The sequence below is a fragment of the Sorex fumeus genome, unplaced genomic scaffold (genome assembly GCF_029834395.1).
Source record: "Sorex fumeus unplaced genomic scaffold, SorFum_2.1 ptg000034l, whole genome shotgun sequence".
Taxonomy (NCBI): Eukaryota; Metazoa; Chordata; class Mammalia; order Eulipotyphla; family Soricidae; genus Sorex; species Sorex fumeus.
The window spans coordinates 6,977,051-6,982,572 of record NW_026606091.1 but is presented as its reverse complement, the minus strand read 5'-3'; the positions used below and the strand labels follow the sequence as shown (position 1 = coordinate 6,982,572).

The following is a 5,522-nucleotide window of genomic DNA, read 5'->3' as shown; positions in this document are numbered from 1 at the left end:
CTGGGAGGTTACCACTTCCAGTTGTTTTTAAACTTTTGGACCAAACATGGCAGTGCTCAGAGTTTCCTCCTGTCTTAGTACTCAGGGATCACACGCAGTGTCAAAGATTGAACCCAAGGCAGGTGAATGCAGAGCAAGTGACTTACCCACTGTACTATTTCTCTGACAACCAAAAATAAATTTGCTAACAAAGAAGTAAAAAGCAACAAATGTTGATCTGAATGCAGAAAAATTGAAAAAAAATGATAACATGGTGCAGTCACTAAACAGTACAGCAACTCCTAAAATAATTGTTTTTAAAGTTGTATGAAAGGAAAACAGTGCTCCCCTTGACAATGGCGGAAGAAGTTTTGGCGTGCAACATGTGTACACTTAAGGAACTGCCACTTACTTTATGGCATTTTAGCAAATTTTTTTTCTGTAAAAAGAGAAAACCCATGTTCCCAGTAACAGAGTGGTACATATATGCACAATGCAATACAATGCAGATATTAAAAAAGATGCAATCTTATATTTTGCCATAACATAAATTAAACTGGTGAATCTTGTGTAAAGTGAAATAAGTCAGAAGGAGAAAGAAAACACAAGACAATTTCACTCAGAGGTAGTATATAAAGAAATAATGCAAGGGAATAGAAAATGTCCAATGAAAGCAAACACTTAAACCAGCGTTTTCCAAAGTTGGTGATACCTCCCCCACCAATCAAGCTATCTGAGTTCTGGTAGCTATCTAAAGAATTAATGCATATCCATATTCAAATTAGGATTATTCACAATAGCCAACAGGTAGAAGTAATTGACTATATGTTTATTAATGGATATATAAAAATGTGGTATATTTATATAATGAAGAATTGTTGAGTGAGCCCTGAAAAGAAATGCTGATACAACTGAAACATGGAACACTCTAAGAACATTATATTAAGTGAAATAATCTAATCACTAAAGGACAAATATTCTATGAGTTCGTTTATATGAGATGCCTAAAGTAGTGCAATTTACAAAGACAGAAAGTAAATTGGTAGATGCCATGGGCTGAGGCAAGAGGAAGATCTGGGAATAATTATGTAATAGCTAAAATTTCAGTTTTACAAGAGGAAAAGCTCTCTGAAGATGGGTGGTGTACACTTAAAACTGGTTACAATGGTAAATTTCATATTAACTATTTTACCACAATAAAAAAAAAGTGGAAATTGGAGAACTTGCTTTATCAGTCTATAGCTGCAGCCTATGACAAAAAAAAAAAAGAAGAAAGCTGAAATTGACTATCAGGAAGTCCCCTAAAGTAAGTCACTGTCACTGTCCTCCCAGTTTTCATTGATTTGCTCGAGTGGGCCTAGGAATATTGTGAGACTTGTTACTGTGTTTGGCTAAAGGATCAAATTCATTTCAAAGAAAAGAGGAGGAATTATAAAACAAAGAGAGGAGCAAAAGAGACCAGAATACATGAAATAAACAATCCTTCCATTTTACTGATGATAATAGCTTACTTACTGTGTTTTGAACATTTCTGAATGGTATTTTGATAAGTTACATTGAAACTTCATTTTAAACCCAGTCTTTCAGAATTTAAAGAAATTTTTAAAAATTTTAAATCAAAAACTTGTTACTACAGCTTTTTGAACTAGAAATGTTAAAGTCACTGTAGTATCTGATAAGGTAAGTCATTACTTTTTTAATTTAATTTATTTATTTATTGAATCACTGTGGGAAAAGTTACAAAGCTTTCAGGTTTAAGTCTCGGTCATGCAATGATCAGACACAGTTCCCTTCACCAGTACTTATTTTTCATCCCCAATATACTCCCCTCTCTTCCCCCCTCCCAATGCCTGTGAGGCAGATGAATTCTAGTTAACACTCTATCTACTTTGATTCCATTCATTATTTAGACAAAAGATGCACCATTATTGTTTAGAGTTTACACCCAACAATCAGAACTGTTGAAAAGGCATTTTGAAATAATTTGTTTTCTACAGTTAGTTTATAGTTCGTACTCGATATGCCAAACACAGTAACAACAAGTCTCATGATGGAGACATTTACTGGGCCCGCTCGAGCAAATCGATGAATAGCAGGAGGACCATGATACCGTGATACTGATACAGTTAGTTATGAGAACCACACGATGTTGAGCAGCTGTGATAGCGGCTGCGCGAATTTGAATTTCTGATATTTTACTTAATAAGCCTGGAGGTATTTCTACCAAGAGCCAGATAATTACGAGATTGGTTTCTGTGGCTCTGGAGCCATGGCCATGCTGAAGAGCCGCTCGTGGGAGGCAATTCGTGACCTCAGTAGGGCATAAAGGATGAGCCAGGAACGTCCCCCTTCCCATGAGGTTTCAGTTGCCCCGTCACTGCCGGCTCATGCCTGGCTTTCCAAATAGCTCTGAGGAGACTACCATCTTTCTGCCCAGGGGGAAAATGGTGGAAGGGAGCGACATCCCTTCCCTCCCAGGCAGTCATGGTACCGTGGTTTAAGGCATAGTCCATTCACTTTTCTGCTGCAAGCTGCTGGGCTCTGCATTATGTCCTTGTGCTTCTAGAAGTAAGTCATTACTTTGCATTAGTGGAAGGAGTACACAAGAACTGAGAGTTAAGAAGCCCAAGTTGAATTGCTGAATGCCTGCTGGATGGAAAGTCAATAAGTGAATTCATGGCACTACTTCTTCCTAACAATACAGAGTCTACTGAATTAAAGCTTTAGGAGAAATGTGAAGATTGAGTTGCTACCTTTGCAGACTTACACTTTTGTTTTATGAATGAATAAATTTACAAGTGTTGCTGTTTTGCTTATGCATGCCCAGAATCAACACAAACTAAACTCTGAGGATCCTATTTCAGGTAAATGCTAGAAGCACTGTCTGGCTTTTAAAATTTTTTAAATTTCAGCCAGGAGAAAATACCTTGACACATGCAGTAAAACCAAATATCATTTATTGTTATCTTCACCATTCATATTTGCATTTGAAAACATAAAGGCATTTTCAATTAATAATGCCCTCATGAAAAAGTTAAAAAAATAAAGTATCATTATACTTGATCTTTAGACACATCTTTTTACTAATCCATGCAATAAAATAGCACTTACTTAACATATCAAAGCATTTAATTCAACATTTTTACAAGAAAGTGTAATTCACAGACAAACTAAGTTACTCATACTATTTACCATACTTTCTCAAAAATGAGAAGTGAAGTTGCAATATAGAGTAAACAACTGACAATATTTGTTACTGGTGATAAAATTCTAGACTTCAAGAAACTTTAAGAATTCTGGAGGTCAAACACCAAGCAGCCATGCCAGGAAGCTGGCTCCACTCACAGCTCAGAAAGGAGCACAGTGATCCATCCATTACTAATGCAGCTGCAAGTTCATCTCTCCACCTCAATAGAGCTCCTACTATGATCTCCCTGGCAGTGTGGAAGACACTGAAATTGAAGCAGAAAAGACATACCACGAGTCTACAAAAGAAACCATATTAAAGCAGGGCAGAACCATACTATGTGCAGTGTGCAAAGATTATAATTCTAAGAACTCAATCAGAATATCCACCTATATAATCTCTCTGAAAAGAAATTCAAAGGGAAAATGCTTAGATATTTAATGAACTCAAAGAAACAATAGAACAGACAGCCAATAAAACATAATAGGATATGCAAGCAGAAATGAGAGAACTACAAACAGAAAATGACAGAACTGAAAAACTTGGTAGCTCAAATGAAAAACTCACTGGAAGGCCTCACCAGCAGAATAACAGCTGTGGAGGACTGAATCAGTAAGCTCCAGGAAAAGGTTCAGAAACCTCCAGACAAAAGCAGAAGATAAAAAATACATAAACAAGCAGCTGATAAGAGAGTATTGGGTTGAATTCAAGAGGAACAACGTAAGAATCATCTGAGTCCCAGAGGGAAGGTAACCTTGATGAAGAAGCTAACAAACAGTCAAAGACATCATTGCTGAGAAATTCCCAGAGTTGAAGAGCACATGGAAACACATCCAGGAGGCCCAAATGATACTAGCTAAAAGAGATCCAATAAAAATACTCCAAGACACATCCTAATCAGAATGACAAAAACCACAGATAGTGATAGAGTGCTGACAGCAGCAAGATGAAAGAAGGAATTACATACAAAGGAGTGTCCTTTAGATTACAGCTGACTTATAAATGAAACCCTCCAGTCCAAAGACAATGGTGGGATAAAGTAAAAAACAAAATCAAACTGTAGCACTGTAGCACTTTCCTCCCATTGTTCATCAATTTGCTTGAGTGGGCCCAGTAATGTCTCCATTATGAGACTTGTTGTTACTGTGTTTGGCATATAGAATACGTCATGGATTGCTTGCCAGGCTTTGCCGAGCAGGCGAGATACACTCTGTAGCTTGTCGGGCTTTCTGAGAGGGGCAGAGGAATCAAATCAGGTCAGCCGGGCCGGCCGCATGAAAAGCAAACACCCTACTGCTGTGCTAAAAATCAAACAAACAAACAAAAATCAATAAAATGGATACCTCACCAAGAATATTTTACCTGACCAGACTCTCTTCAGATTTGAAGGAATGATACACAACTTCACAGATAAACAACAGCTCAGAGATTTCATAGACTCAAAACTGTCTTTATAAAAAAGAATTAAAGAGACTACTTTAAGACGAGTCCCACTAACATGCCAAGCTCCTACAGAAAGATGGCACAGAACTCTATGACTATAATATTTCTCAATGTCAGCGGGTTAAATGTTCTAATTAAGAGACACAGAGAGGCAGGATGGATTAGAAACCTGAACCCAACTTTATGCTGCCTGCAAGAAAAACATTTGAATGTTTTTCAAATGTTTTGAAAAACAGAGAAAACACAGACTTAAAGTCAAAGATTGGAAGACAATTCTTCAAGAAAACCTCCACAAAGAGGCCAACCAAGGTAGCCATACTACTATCAGACAACAAAGACTTCAGTCTCAAAAAGTTTGTAAGATTGAGCAAGGGTCATTCCTTAATGATGAAGGAATATTTAGAGCAGGAAAAACTCACACTCCTAAAACTATATTCACCTAATAGAGGACCAGCAAAATGCTGAAAACAACTGTTAATAGACTTAAAAAAAGACATTAATAGTAACACAATAGTAGTTGGAAATTTCAACACTGCTCTGCTTCAACAACCTCTCCATAGATCAACAAGATTAAAGCTTAGTAAAGAAATAGTCACTTCTAAGGAAGAAATGAAAAGAGGAGTTTAGTAGGTATAAATAGGGCTTTTCATCCACAAAAAGATGAATACATATTCTCCAAGACTGACCACATGCTTGGATACAAAACATACCTCCACAAAGTCAAGAGGAGAGAAATAGTAACTGTTGTCACGACACACTGAAAATAAAAGTTAATCACAAATAAAAATGGAGAAATAACCCTAGCATCTGAAAATTAAACAGCTTCTATTGAAGAGCCTATTGGGCAGAGAAGAAATCAGCAAGGAAGTCAAAAGATTCCTGGAAACAAATGAGAATGAGGACACAACCTACC

At 36.9% G+C, this 5,522-nt stretch overlaps 1 non-coding gene across 1 annotated transcript; it reads left to right on the top strand.

Annotated features, from left to right (window-relative positions):
• Positions 1-299: 299 nt before the first annotated feature.
• LOC130026743 (U6atac minor spliceosomal RNA) lies at positions 300-417 on the top strand. The gene has a single exon (XR_008792928.1). It is a non-coding gene; the product is annotated as a U6atac minor spliceosomal RNA (small nuclear RNA).
• Positions 418-5,522: the final 5,105 nt, after the last annotated feature.